General features: G+C 36.9%; 1 long non-coding RNA gene across 1 annotated transcript; it reads left to right on the top strand.

The window, feature by feature from the left end:
- The first annotated feature begins 13,598 nt into the window (after positions 1-13,598).
- LOC126631535 (uncharacterized) lies at positions 13,599-15,101 on the top strand. Its single transcript, XR_007626372.1, has 2 exons — positions 13,599-13,669; positions 14,977-15,101. It is a non-coding gene; the product is annotated as an uncharacterized LOC126631535 (long non-coding RNA).
- The last annotated feature ends 616 nt before the right edge of the window (positions 15,102-15,717 follow it).

Below are 15,717 nucleotides of genomic sequence, written 5' to 3'. Positions count from 1 at the left end.
AGTCCTTCCCTAGTTTCCATCTCTAGAAGTGGTTTAACACTTCAACACTCAATGATTCAAAATCATCATAAGTCCATGTTAATGGACTATTTTTGTCAACCAACCATTATGTTCTAAACATAATTACAAACTTTCAAGAGTTGTTCAAGGCAACTCTCATTTCTTCATACAACAATTTGTAAGTGAAGAATCATGGCACATAATGTGTCCATGCCCTTGTGCTTACTTCTCAAGTTCTTTTTTCATGTAACAAAGAAACAAGCACTAATGTTTGCATTAGCTAAGGGTTGTTCAAAGCAACTCTTATTACTTCATACAACAATTTGTAATTGAAGAATTATGACATTAAAAGTGTTGTCCTCTTTATGATAGACTTATCTAACATGTTCTTCCAATGACACATTATCAATAGGAAGATTGTGAGGATGAGACTACTTAGGTACATATACAAGCCATTATAGACAATCTATGGGATTGTAGTACCAAGTCTGGAAACTAAAGCTTTCGGCTTTTTCTTTGCCAAGTTTTGGATAGCGTTTGCAAATATATTGGTAAATAAATACATAACGAATATAAATTGATTGATTTTAAGCCATTTGATCCAGGTCTTTAAATCAAATAGCACCACCCACTATTTTTGGCAAATTTCATATCCCTCATCGTTTAATTCGAGAGTTTTAGAGGAAACTTTTAGTAGGGTATGGGAGACTCATCATTACCAAGCCCACCTCACAATGATATAATGTTGGCTAGCATCAATAATAATGAGAGAGTACGCTTACTCATTTGCATCTCTTGCAAGTACCCATCTTATTTGGCCTCTAGAGAATGAAGCCTCACAATGATATGATGTTGGCTCCATTGCACTTAGTTAAGTCATTCCCACCATGCACGTTCGAGTAGGGGTTCAAGAACAACCTCACAATGATATGATGTTGATCATTCTCGTTGCCTACCTTCACAACATCATGTATGCATATAGAACTCCTCCTGAGTGTAAGCACGCACTTTGTACTCCCCCATGATAGGGTGAAGTCGGTGTACGAGTCACAAACGATCGGAGCCTACCACGATGGAAGGCCACGAAAGAGTGTTCAAAACACTCTCACGCTTATCAACTTAATAATGGTTTGGTTGAGGGTTTTAGGTCTCATCACATATAAGCATGCATTTTAATCTTATTAAAACAATTTGGTCCTCTTACAACTATTGGTCCATGTGATTGATTTAGTTGTACAGGATACTCCCACTATGCTTGTAAAACGATTTTTAAAGCAAGAGTATATGGTACTACTAACATAAGGTTTGCATTCATTGATGGACTATATAGTTGCCTTAGGGCCTTAGGATGACTATGAACCTTTGATTAGATCCAACATGAGCCTAGTGTTGGATCTCAGTCTAGGGATGGTGATTGATTTTAGTTACGCGTTTAATCATATTAAGACGTGTTTTTCCTATTGGGCGTTGGACCCAACTACTCTAATTTCATGCATATCAAATAAAACAAGAAAGGAGTACTTCAAAGTAAAGAAGAGCTTATGCTCTTTTACAACATTTGATCAAAACAAATTACTTTAAAGTAAAAAAGAGCTTATGCTCTTTTACAACATTTGATCATATCAAATTACAACTAAAATCTAATCTACACATTCCCATGGTTCAAACAAATTTGAGACGGCCTTTCACATAGCTCAATTATCGTAGGCTTAGGTTCATAATCACCCTTTCTTTAATTAATTAACGCTTTAACTAATTAAACTTGAATGCAACATTTTCATTTGGTTTTTGTTTCCATATAATTGATTTAAATAGAGCTAAATGAAATGAAAATCCAATTCTCATTTAAATATACAAAACTATTTTGTTGTCAACTAATTTGGGCCAAATGCAATAACCTCAACTTTTTGGGCTCTGTTGCAAAACACAAACTTTTGAGGTCACTTTGTAAGAACACAAAAGTCCACTACTTCATGTAATTACAACTAGAACCCAAAAATTTCATCAAATACAAAAACTTCATTAAAGGAGCAAAACAATTTGTCCTTTAGTAATTTTGGGCATTTACGTAAAAACGTAAACTTTCGGATCAAAGTACAAATACACAAAAGTATCAAAACTTTATGTAATTGCATAAAAGCCCCAAAAAGTACCTTATTTTAATAGGGAGGCCGGTTGGTGAGAGTGATGGTGTCATAAAAAAAACTTTTGAATTTTTCAACAAAAGTTAAAGGTGATGGGTTTCAAAGGTGATGGGTTGGTTTGAAAAATTAGGTTTCCCTAAAAGATGGTTCCTTGAAACAAGGAAAATGTGTAAGTGATTGGTATGGGTATTTATTGAAAATTCAAATCATCCACCACTAACAAAAATTTTATGTAAACAACCAAAAACTTTGAATCAAAATACCCAACCTTTTTGTTCTTGCCAAAAACATAACAAGAACAATGAAGAACATCCATGAAAACCCATAAGAGCTCCATGAACATTTTTCACCCAAAGACACCCCAAAAAACTCTCAAACTTAAGGGAAAAAAACATATTACCATACTAGGGTACTTAGGGGTTCCTAATGTCACTTAAAAACACTTTTAACAAGACAAACATGAACCCAAAAATCCACCCTTTGGATTTGGCCGAATTTCCCCAAAAACATGGCACCAAATTTTAGCTCCAAAATTCATGCTCATATGAACTACATCTACAACATTTGAGATGGCAAATTTTCTAACAAAATTTACATTCAAAGAAGCAAGAATAAAGCTTGTAATAATTACAACATTCATATCAAAGACTATGAACTACAAAACCCAAAAGGATTCACCAACTACTAAACCTAGGCTCTTGATACCACTTGAAGGATATTTTGAGAAAAACATGTTCATTTGAGCAACATCTATTGCATGCAATTAACATTTAAAAGGCGGAATCATGCTTGTAGGCACTCAAAAACAAAACATTACCCATGAAATTCAAAGTCTACTAGAAAGGTGAACCAAGACTCAACTCAAGAACATAGTGAGTTGAGATATTTTATACCTTTGTTGATTCCTCTTTGCATAAGCAAAGGCTAATCACCCAAGGAGAGGGCCTTCATTCCTTGCTTCTTAATTCCATCGATTTCTTGGAGGAGGATGGTAGAAAGGATTCTCCAAGTTCCCAAAATTGAGAACCTCTAATTTTTCCACACCAAGGAGAGACTTGAAGAAGAGATGAGTGACCTTGGAGGATGAGAGATTGCTAGCTAATCTCCTCCAAGGGGGCCGGCCTCTTGGAGAGAAAATGAGAGACATGTTCTCTCCAATTTTCTCCAAAAGAAACCCTAATGAAGAAAAGGCTATAAAGTCATATTTATACCTACCTTCATTGGAGTGGCAAACTTGTAATAAATCCAAAACCCACTCCTTTATCAATATGGCCGGCCATAGGGTGTCATTGGGCTGTTTGGGCCTTTGTGAATATTTAGTCATTAAGTTGTCATACAACTTAAGTCAATGGGCTTGACGTTCGAAGCCCATTGGGCCTTGAGGCCCAAAACTAACCCGAGGTCTTTAACGAACTTTATTCGTTTGATTAATTAACATATTAATTAATCCTTGCCATAAATAATTAAACCATTTAATTATCCTTACTCATCTCCGTTGTTTCTTCAATCTCTACCTTACACGGTGTACAATCCATTAGGTTCCTTTTAGCGAGGCAGTGGGCAATTAGAACTCTTTCAAATCGATTGTGAATTGAAACTTACTTTCAATTCTCCCTTTAGTGATTATACACGTTTAGGTCTTCCACAAACCATGAGTGACACCTAGCAGTATGTCATGGTTACCCAAGCTAATCAGAAGAGGTGCAGAACCTATTCAGTTTAGGATTACAATGCAATACGGTCTTTCTCTAATACAATACTCTTGACCACATTGTTTGGTTTGATAGTTTATTCATGTCTACTATCCAATGTGATTCTTTTACTTATATGATTACCTTGAATGTGATTTGGAACGATTTCCTAAATCTCATTCATACTCTGGCCAGAGATTCTTAATCATATCATAGAGTATTCTCCCTCAAATGGTTTGAAGGTTAGAGATCCCTTGTTGCGCATTCACTTGCCTCCATGGCTAAGTGGCTTAACCCCAACTATGTCGTGGACACCCTCTGACAGAGTGACTTTGACATAGTCAAAGATCAAGGACCTAACCACAAGACAACTATGATGCCTCAGGTTAAAGGACTACTTTGCATTATCCCAACCATGAGTTCTCATGTGACATGAGTATGAGAACTCCTTGTTGATCGTGTTCAGTGGACTCATTCTCTATTGAGCACCTACATGCTTATCGACAAGTGTCAGTCATACCAATGACTCGAGACCAGTCACTTTCCCTAAGAGAAGACATAGCACGTACTGATCTTAACGGACTGTCAATGCCCAATTGGCAATCCTATGATCAGGAGCGTTTAGGATATGTATACAAAAGAGAATGGTCTCATGAATCTAACTTGTTTAAATTACATTCTCCTAATTACATATTCCTTGGACTTATCATTTAAGCATATAACATTTATATGAGATGGCTTAAAACAATAATCTTTGCCCTTGATATTAAACTAGATTAGTTTAACATGTGAAATGTCCGTAAAGTATCATCATATAATTGGTTTTAGGGCACATTTCCAGCAAACTTGTACTACACATGGTATCATGATTACTGAAGTTTAATCAAGTTCCTTAGTACCTCTGTTTTCATAGTTTTTTCATTACATATTTTCATTTCTAAAGTCATACTTCTTGTAGTAATATGGAAAATGGTGGATGATCTTCCAATACAGACTTTATTCCTAATGCATTTTTGTAGGTTAGTTCTTTCTTGATGGGGTGGTTGGGTGTTGCTTTCAAAAGAGATATCTCCAAATACGTCCAATTATTTGGCCATTGGATTGTCTACCAGTTACTTAGGAAGCCTGACAACTTTCAGTGGTTAGAACCAGAACTCAGTGTTGAAAGCCATTAGGTGTTTGCATTGCTCGATTTTCTAATAGGTAAGATGTCATATTCTTTAGACATGCGGCTGCCTGTGGCAAGCATGGTGTTTGAATTTCATTTGAATCTATAGATGGTTTCAGCTTTGATGCTTATTATCCGTGGATTAATCACAAACCCAATGTAGCTCAAATTGCTAGACTAATCTGAGCTTCTCCTTTATGCGATTGATTATATCAGGTTGGTTTCTTGCAGCCTACTCCATCATTTTCGGGGTAGAGACAGCAAAGGGTTTTAGGCAGCTTCTTAAGAAGAACTCGATATGTGGTATCACTAGCTCTAGAAAAAACTGGAGGGTTGACAGCTACAAGCGTCACTTGGTAGCTTTCGCAGTGTTGTTGATGATGCTAGGTTCTCTATTAGGTGCGAGTGGAATATTGTTGAGAGAGAAATTTAATAGTGATAGCAGCAAGGCGCATTTGTGGTTGGGTTGCATAGTTGGACCTTTAGGTGTGTGGATCCGGTGGTTCTTAGCTCGGCTTAATGGATATGGATTAGGGACGACGAGATGCTTAAAAAGTTTACATTGCAATATTTTGTGTGTTACCTTTGTCCTGCATTGTCTTGATCCATGCTCATGGTTGTTTAATAGAAAATCTAACGAAATTTAACGTGCAGAACTTTTACTGTTTGCGCAGGTGAAAACTAACACTTGCGAAAAATTGTTGCAACAGGCATACAATTTGGATTTCTGGGTTGCCTGAGTACTGTTTCTACCTTCATTGCTAAGTTCAATATGATGAGAGAAAGCAAATACCCTTGGAGAGCATACACTTACGCCATGGCTATGATATGCACCTCGTTTGGTTTAGGGATCTTGATATATTGTGTACCTGTTTGGACAAAGGGATACGAGTAGTACCATGCTGGCTTCAATCTGACCGAAGCATAGGACACCCCTGTGCTTCTTGAGTGTACAGAATCTTGCAGGAGATACTTACACGAAATATTTTTCATGTATCTGTCTCTTTCCTTAGGCGATGAGACAAATACATGGAGCATGCACCCAGTTTCATGGAAGTTTCTGTCGTCTCGTAGAAGTATCTCTAGACCGATCTGCGACTAATGCTAGGTTGAACACTGGCCGAGTTCCTATTATACTCTACTATATTTTACATTTCACTCGATAGCTTCATAATTTTTTGTAATCTTTCAACATAATTGAGATAAGAATTCATCCATTAAAAGCGAAGATAAATTATGACACTAATTGCATTTGCTGCCATATTATATTCAAATTGTGATCTGTAAATAAAGAAACATGACTTTTTTCACAGAAAAAATTACAATGTGTTGTAGGCATAATTTACTGAAGAATTATGAAGGCCATAGGGAGAGAGAAAGGTGCGGCATAGATAGAGAGATGTGTAATTGTGGGTGTGTGTTATTCTACCCCATTGTGCCTTTATTTATAGTAGTAGGATGGGTAAAAACCTTTCCCTTTAGGATTACAACATTTAATAGATAATCTACTCCTAATAGGAATATAAGATACATTCCTATATCTACTAGGATTTACACAATCACATTCCTATTCCAATAGGACTGCAACAATCCCCTTTGAGTGTGTAAATACTCAAGTAAATGGCACATCAAGTCTTCAGTGATAAAGCAAGTATAGTTGATGAAGTCATCGGCACAATGAGCGAATGCGAGTCTCAAATCAACGGAAGAATGTATAAAAAGTAAAACTCACAAAACCTCGCTATGGTAAAACCCATGGTTGGAAAAACCCATAGTCTAAGGAGAAACGTGGGAAGTTGCATTAAGTCAAAACTATACGTCTTTTGGACGTAAGTAGAATAGCTTACAAGGGTATGATCAGCCTAGGATGGGTGCCTCGTTAAAACCTAGTTAGGTAGCAAAAACCCAGTGGGAAAAATGCTCTTAATCGTAAGGAAAAATAGTACATTAAGATCAAGTGAGTATACTTCTGGATACTCCCCCTGTGTTTGACATAACTTCCAAATGAGAACTACAAGCATTGCATATGATAGTTAGGTATACCAATTCCTCGGATAAGCTTCTGGAAGGTTGACTTCGGCAGTGACGTCACGTAAAGGTCGGCAAGGTTGTCAAGATCGGCTTGCATGACTTCAATCTTCTAATGCTTTGCTAATGTAGATGTAGACATAATATATCTTGGCGTTGACTTTGTTGATGTATCATGGCTAGGTCGGGTTGATACATGCGGCATAATCTTCATGGATCGTCGTTGGGACTCAACGATGGATGAAAACATAGCAAGTACTTCGAATATGCTCAACAAGAACTCATAACCATGTCTTACTTGTGGCGTAGTGAAGTAAGGTGAGTTTTGGAACGATTAGAAGATTTCGCAACTAAGGTCATATCATGAGCCTCCAAGATATTGCGATATCCCTAACGGTAAAGACATAACCATTTAGGGATTTTGCCTTGTGCAGGTTTGATAAGTAACCAATGTTAGCATAACAAACAAGGCAAGCATCATTTAGAGGATTAGGGGGGTTGGATCCTCTCGAGATGCATTGGGATTTGCCCATATAGTACCTTCAGGGTACGTCTTTAATACCAATTTAGTTGTTGCGTGTAGGCTCGGTGCTGCATCTTTACCAAGATCAACAGTGTAGGATGTGTCCTATCTAAATACAATGAGCTAAGTACAACGAAGCGCAAAGTTGAACTTAGATATGGAATTTCGGATTCCATAACCTCTTCAAATGTCTCATTTGCTTATAACATATGGACGATCATAGGTATACTCAAAGGTAACACATTCAGGGTGTAGTTCGACTGGTAGACCAAAATATCGTCAGAACAATGCTTCAACTTTGGGTCAAGGCATAAATGAGTTTTCCCAAGATCCTTCATCTCAAATTCCATCTTCAGGTGCGAGGCAATTTTCTTAAGCTCTTCCAGAGTCTTAGTGAGATTCGTATTAACGACATAAACTGTAACTATAGCAATTTGGAATAAGACTTCATAGTTTAACACGCAATGGCATAATTCATATCCCTAACTGATCAAATAATCACTTAGCCGGTTACCACATCCGTTGGATTTTTCAATCCATAAGTGAACACCTCAAACAAGTTAAACGGGTGTTCCGTGGTTTTGGAACTATTTGAAACAGTCCATGTAATTCTTCGAGAACTTACATGTACATCTCTGTATCTATATCCCCATGGAGAAAACACTAACCACATTTCATAATGTTGTTATCAATCACAGGACGTTTGAGAGAAACCTTACGCCACAAGGCATGCATTATATTACACTATTTCATTCATCTCTTAACGCTTCATTTCCCACTTGGAACATAACGGGGTTACCTTGGGTAGTGTAGGAATAACAGGTCCAATACACACTTTTGGTAAGGAATTTGACCTGGATTGTAACTTTAGTTGTCCAATCAGTTCTACGTTGTCATTTAATCAATGGACCACGGTTCGATATCGTCGCTTTTCATTTATGTCGGTAGCTACCATATAAGTGAAAACATCATCGATGATAATCTCATTTCAATTCCATTTAGCTCACCCAAACTAGTATACTGGACCAAGAACTTTAAGTCTCAGGAGTAATCCGAATTAATCTCATAAGATGGAAATGATTTGAGACAGCGATCGAGTTTAGATTCATTGTTGTGCCGTATCTTCCTTTTCTAGAGAAGTGAATCCTATGAACCGAATGATATGTCATGCTCCAGGCCAAGACAGATTGATTGGCTATCCGCCAGTGTACTAGACAGTCCAACAAGGGCATCCAAACCGTCCAACAAGGGCAGCACACCCTCCAGGGATGTTAACTCGACGTTCGCTAAGTACATATATCCTTGCAGGCATGTTTGCAGCTGGTATATGATCTCATCACTTTAGCTAGATCAAAGGAATGCATCTGGAGCAACATTCTGAAAACTAGAATTCATCGCACTTGCTTATCACACTTGTGCGGTATGGGGATCAAGATGAGACATAGTGGGCAATGTCCACGCAAATTCGCGCTGTTCTACATGAACGTTGATGTTCTTATCTCCCCCCTAACGACAAGAAGACTGTCTTATTAAAGTGACAACCCGCAAATCAGCACTAAAGAAATCACATGCAAGGGCTCTAAGAAAGCTAGTGTGAAGAAGAATCATTATCGACAAAAGATACACATCCTTCGTTGAGGACCCATGGTGGTACGTTGTGGCAGCGCAACTTGGCACTTGGAATGCACATCCAAATGCGTAAATACGAAAATCGTCAGGTTCGTACCCAGTAACCAACTGTAACGTCATATAGGTTGGGTGGCAATAGGCCTCAAGGCAGACCAACATAACTGCGTACAAGGATTGCATAGCCCTAGGCAGAAACCGAAAACTTGGTACGTTTACCAAAATTCGGGCGATCGTTTAAATTGCACTTTATGATCATTAGGCGAGGCTATTTGGGGTGAATCATGGGAATTCGATGTTCAATTATAAACCCAAAATACATGCAATACTTTATCAAAAACCGATGATGTAAACTCTCCGGCATTATCCAATCTCCCGGATCTTATGGGATAAGTAGAGTGGTGAACCCTTAATCGGCCATAAGGTTTAGCAGTAATGTGTGTGGACAAACATGTGACCATTTTGTCAATTCATCAACCAAAACCATAAGTATTTATATGGTCCGCATTTTGGTTGGATTAGTCCACATATATTCCCACTTATGAAAAAGGGTGATTTCGTATCTTTGCAAGGAATGAGATAGAAAATCAATTTTCCTAATTAGCAGGCTTCGCAAAAAATCAATTTTCCTAATTAGCAGGCTTCACAAAGTATGCTTGTAGGCACAAGATCCTTACTTCAGGTAAGGAGATGCATTGTAGCATCATTGTTCAACCTAATGTCCCAAAAGGTCATGCCAAAGCAAGTAAACTGCTCAATCACCTGGCTACAGGTCGGCCATATGTGTCGTGTGCCCCAGTTGGGAGACAACCCATTAGCCCTAAATCAAAGCTTCAGGCTCATTTTTGGAGGTGGTGCAAAGATATTCCACTCTATTTTCTTCAGTGGTTCATTTCTGATCATTGTCATCTCGAATATCCTTAAAAACTCAACGTCAGGGAGAATTTAAGGTCCCTTAAATGGTGATTTAGTACCCTTCATACAACGAGGAGCGTGCCAATGCTCTTAATCAGGGTGGATAGACCTGAAGTCGTTGTTAGAGATGTGATTTAGGTGTAAAGTTAGTGTGCGTAGTATGCATTCATCCAGACAACTAACTTTCCCACATTTCTACCTAATCACGTGTTTAATTGAATAGGTCACATGTATTAAGAAACATGATTCAATTAACTTATATTCAAGGACAATATCAATAAGATTATCCATAAGTAAAACATACACCAAATGTGAATCCAAGAACATGGAAAAATGTTCACAAAGTAAACCAAAGTTACTAGGGTGGATTCGGCCAACAAAGCCATTCATGTCAAAATTCTGCTCTTCCAACAGTGTTTGGTGGAGCAAAATTAGTCTCACATATTGACTACTAGAATGGTAATCCTTAACGACATTGGTAGGGGCACGAACAGTAGATTCTGCAGGGTTAAGGTTCTAGAATACTTTCCCTTATTCTTGAAGTTTTAGGTCTTAGGTACCAAGGATCATGCTTCGGGCATGATGCCACACATTGGCAAGCCTTGATTCTACCATATGTTGTAAAAACAAACTCGAAATTGGATGTGAGAGAATATGTATTTAGTGTATCCCTGCCAAAGCAGTGCATCATCATTCGGTAAGCTTTGACTGAATTGGGTCGAGCTATTCGGTAGACTCCAATCAAACTGAGTCCATACCGTTCTCTCACGTTTGTGGTAGTAATAAGAGCCGAGAATTTGGTAAACTTCCACTTTCTACACTGCTGCTTCAGGGGCAAGTTAGAAACATGGAAGAACGAGAAAAGTATTCTCTAGTCAAAATTCGATCGGATTTATAAACTTCGAAATTGTACTCATTCATGGACGTAATCATGGTATGCTTCAAGCAATGTCTTTCATGATTAAACGATCCGTAGAAGAGAACCAAAGAGCCATGGAATCCTCGATTGGGAGGTATTTCCATTTGTAATGCTTTAAGCATAAGTCTCCGAATGAAGATCATGACGGAGGCTTAGTTAGCTCTTCCATGCCATTGTTGGCTTCAATGGTTTTTCAGCTTCATGATAGTCAAGTGGAGATTCACGTCTTATACCTCACATAAAGTGGTTTCTATTAGAAACATCCAAATCAGGAAAATCAAACTTGTGACGGTTCGACAATCCACTGAATTGGAGGGAACAAGATTGTGATTGTTGCTATGGGAAGGAATCATCCATAAGCATCAAAGTTAGAACATTCGAGTTCTAAGACATGGTTTTCATGAAAAACGTCGGGTTTTCATGGGTGTATTGTTTTATGAAATGTTCGGGTTTCAAAGGCACTAAATTTGAAACTACAGGTTCAATTTAGTGTATGAACGTTTAGTTCATAAAAGAGGGGCTCCTGCAAGAACAAAGAATGCAATATACAACTAAGTGTAGTGGATTTGGGTTGCTTCAGGAACTCAAGTGTGAGTGCTTCGGGACTACGAAAGTGAGTCAACGGTTCAAAGAACATAAATAAATTATTGAATCGTTAATGTACAAAAGTGATATTCAGGTCAATAATTTTGGATTCATTATCAGATTAATGGACTGCATGTCACTTTTAATTAATTCAATAGATCGGGACCATTCGGGGTCGATCGTAGAAGCAAAATAAAATTTGTCAAGGCCCAGTAATTATTAATGTTGGCTGCAGGCCACACAAAAAAATTAGGCCTAAATTGGGTTCGGGTAGGCTGCAATTGGTTGACAAATAATGTGCAAAGCAAGTTGCATACCCACTGCACACTCACGGGCCGAGAAAAAGATCAGCCCAGCAGCAAGCTGGCTAGCAGCCCAGCTGCAGGTAAGCAGGCCGAGGAAAAAATAAGCCCAGCTGGGCTTTGGGTCGAGTGAACAGAAAGCCCGGACAACGGGCTGGGTTGTCCTGAGGGAAGGGCCGAGGGCTTGAAGCCCATGCATAGGGACCCAAGCAGCAAGCTTGGTCCAATTTGGGCAGTAGGCCTAAAAGATTGTCCCAAGCTTCAAGCTTGGTGCGATTTCAGCCGCAAAAAAAAAAAGGTGATTTTTCTTCCTTTTTTATTTTTCTTTCTTTTTTTTTTCAAAAAAAAATATAGGTTTAAGAATTGCTTCTAATTTCTTTCGATTCTTTGACTCACAAATTCCACATAGCATAATTACGTAATGCATGAAACAAATATATATATTGACAAATATATGAACATATAATATATATATATATATAGGAAGGAAAATATAAACATAGGGGGTTCATGCATCATGAGAAATGTTTTCATGCTTCATGGTCGTTTCAAATATCTTATTTTATTTTAAGCGTACTTGATTGACAGAAAACAATAAAAGTCTTTGAATTTGTAGAAGTTCCTTCTCAGAAAGCCGAAATTGCATCTCCTATGCGTTGTATCACGTTCAACACAGGAAAATTCAATTGAATCAATAGCATGTAGATTAATTCAAAAATAATAAATTAATCATAAAAAGAATGATTAAAACGTAATACTCCCCTGATTGAAGAATAAATTATCTTTAGCACAGAGTCAAGAGCATGCTGATAACATGTTGTAGGCAGTAAATAAAGAGAGAGAAAGGTGCGGCATAGATAGAGAGAAAGAGAAGAGAGAAATGTGTAATTGTGGGTGTGTGTTATTCTACTCCATTGTGCCTTTATTTATAGTAGTAGGATAGGTAAAAACCCTTCCCTTTAGGATTACAACATGTAATAAATAATCTACTCATAATATGAATATAAGATACATTCTCATATCTACTGGGATTTACACAATCACATTCCTATTCCAATAGGACTGCAACACAATGATATATTTTCAATAAAGATGATGAAGATAAAGTTAAGTCATATAATAAGTCAATGGTAATAATTAGTTTAAAATATTCATTCACCAGATTTAAACATATGACTTCTTTTACAAGTGAAAAAAATATAATAGTAATTATTCAGTTTGAACTATTCATTTACCAGATTAGAACTATCAATAATAAATATATAAAAATATAACTAAACTGTAATATTAAATAGTAAAAAAAAAAGTTAGATTCTTTTAATCAACTCAAACGTCTCAATCAAAAAAGAAAAGAAAAAAAGCCCCGCACGTCAACTCCAAATGGAAATTTATAATTACACCATTTCCTTAAAAGTAGTTTGGTTGTTGAAATATTTAATCTTTTCCCCCAACAAACCACCACGTGATTACCTCTGCAAAAGTAGTTATGGGATATTATAACACTTCCACTACAATACTTGTTGAAAAATATTAGTATATTATAAGGAAACTTTAACGAAAAACTCTCAGTACTGTTCATTTTAACGAAAAACTACATTTTTACACTAAAATGTCAATCATGGTACTATTCATTTTACCCTTTATTTTGTCCTTATCATTAAAACTCAAAGTTTTTAAGTTTTTTTCATTAGTTTTCCTATATTATAATTATTTGAGTTTGCTTGTTAGTTAGTATATGGGCCTAGCCCATCCGAATTAGAATTTCTAGGTATTGCTCTGTATAAATATAGCTTATAGTTTATTATGAATAACAAGTCATTCACAATATAGTCTCTTAGGGTTTTATAGTCGTTTCGGCATTCTCGTTTATTTAATAATATTCTTATTTTGTTAGTCTTGTTCGTTGCGCACTTTGATATTCAATTTGGTATCAGAGCAGGTTTGATCCTTCAGGATTTAATCTGTTCTTGATTCGTATCAGTATGTCTGTTTGTGTTGTCTGTTGTTTATCTCTGGTTTAGATTGTCATTGGTGTAGTTTGAAAAACAAAAAATCTGGAAAAGAAAAACTGCCATCTCGTAAAGTCTGTAATCGAAGCCACCAAGCTCAGTATCCATGACCACCCCACCATCGCCTGCATGACTCACTGCCGTCGCACTCAGATCCGTCCCGCATCAGATTAGCACTGCGCTACACACCACTTGTTGCTAGACCCGTTGATCAACCCGCACCCAATCCATTCATGGTTCGCCACTGCGGTAACCGCTGCCTGAGAGCCACTCACTTGCTGCTCACGTTTGCACTTATTGTTTGTTGACCGTCGTTACCGCTACCAAATCGAATCCAGGTTGTCGATCCGAGGAACTGCTGTTATTCGAGGCTGCTCTGTTGGCCCCTGTCTTCCATTCTGATCAATCCAAGTATTGTATGATCCCCTATCTTCAATTCTGATGAATCCAAGTATTGTATGATGATGACAATATATTTTGATCAGATGGACTTTTACTTTGATCAAAGTGTTGAAAAAAGACAAAAAAAAACTGTTTGATTTTTGTAAGGCCCACACGGGCAATGAGAAAGAATTGGCTGGGAAAAGATGGGCATTTTTGGTTTGAAGTTTTTTAAGGCCCACACGTATAAGTGTTGCAAGTTTGTTTGTCTGTCACTCGAGTGTTTAGACTTGTGACCACTTGAGTGATAGAACCTTGTTTTTGTTCGTTTGTTGCTCCAATTGAGATATGGAAATCTCATTCGTTTAGTGACAGGTTCTTTTCATACTCTCAACACTAGCCAGTTTGAACAAGAATCAAGAATCAAGTCAAGTTAAGTCAAGTTCGCAAGTTCGTCAATCAAGTCAAGTCAAGTCAAGTCAAATTCGCAAGTTCTCCAATCAACTCAAGTCAAGTCCAGTCAAGTTTGCATGTCTGTCAGTCCGTATCTGTTTGTTTGCAAACTCATGTCATATACCGCCATGAGTTTGACCGAGGGTGTTGAAAAATATTAGTATATTATAATTATTTGAGTTTGCTTGTTAGTTAGTATATGGGCCTAGCCCATCCGAATTAGGATTGCTAGGTATTGCTCTCTATAAATATAGCTTATAGTTTAGCATGAATAACAAATCATTCACAATATAGTCTCTTAGGGTTTTGTAGCCGTTTTGGCATTCTCGTTTATTTAATAATATTCTTATTTTGTTAGTCTTGTTCGTTATGCACTTTGATATTCAATTATACTATCTAGTACAATCAAACTCGTCTCCTCATTTTCTTTCTTTTCTTGTGTAAGTATAACTTTTTTAATAAATTACGCATTCTAAACTATAAATGTTTTACAAACAACTTGTAAATTGTTTCCAAAAAAAAAACAAAAAAAACAACAACTTGTAATTCAATTAATTAAAATATATATTTTTGTATTTGAAGTTCTGAGTTTAAATTTTTTTTATATTCTTTGTTTCTTAGGTATTGTTTGACAAAGTTGGTGAACACTTATGTAACCTTAAACTCGTTACTCTATTCAACTGAACTTGTTGAGTCCGCGTCCATCGAGAGTCGGTAACCTTCGTTGTGTCTACAACTGTAATAAATTGGACAATTCATAAAATCCTATGAATACTAAAGGTAGAGGTAAATGATTTTTCATTTAGAGTACGTTAAAACAAGATTAGATATGAACGAAACTTATCCTTCTAATCTAACCATTTGAGAGGAAATTGGAATGGATAAGTTTCCTAAATGAATTAATCCATCTTCTAGTTTTACATTTCACTCGATAGCTTCATAATTTTTTGTAATCTTTCAACAGAATTGATAT

The sequence above is a fragment of the Malus sylvestris genome, chromosome 8, assembly GCF_916048215.2.
Source record: "Malus sylvestris chromosome 8, drMalSylv7.2, whole genome shotgun sequence".
Classification (NCBI taxonomy): Eukaryota; Viridiplantae; Streptophyta; class Magnoliopsida; order Rosales; family Rosaceae; genus Malus; species Malus sylvestris.
This window is presented reverse-complemented; position numbering and strand designations above follow the sequence as displayed.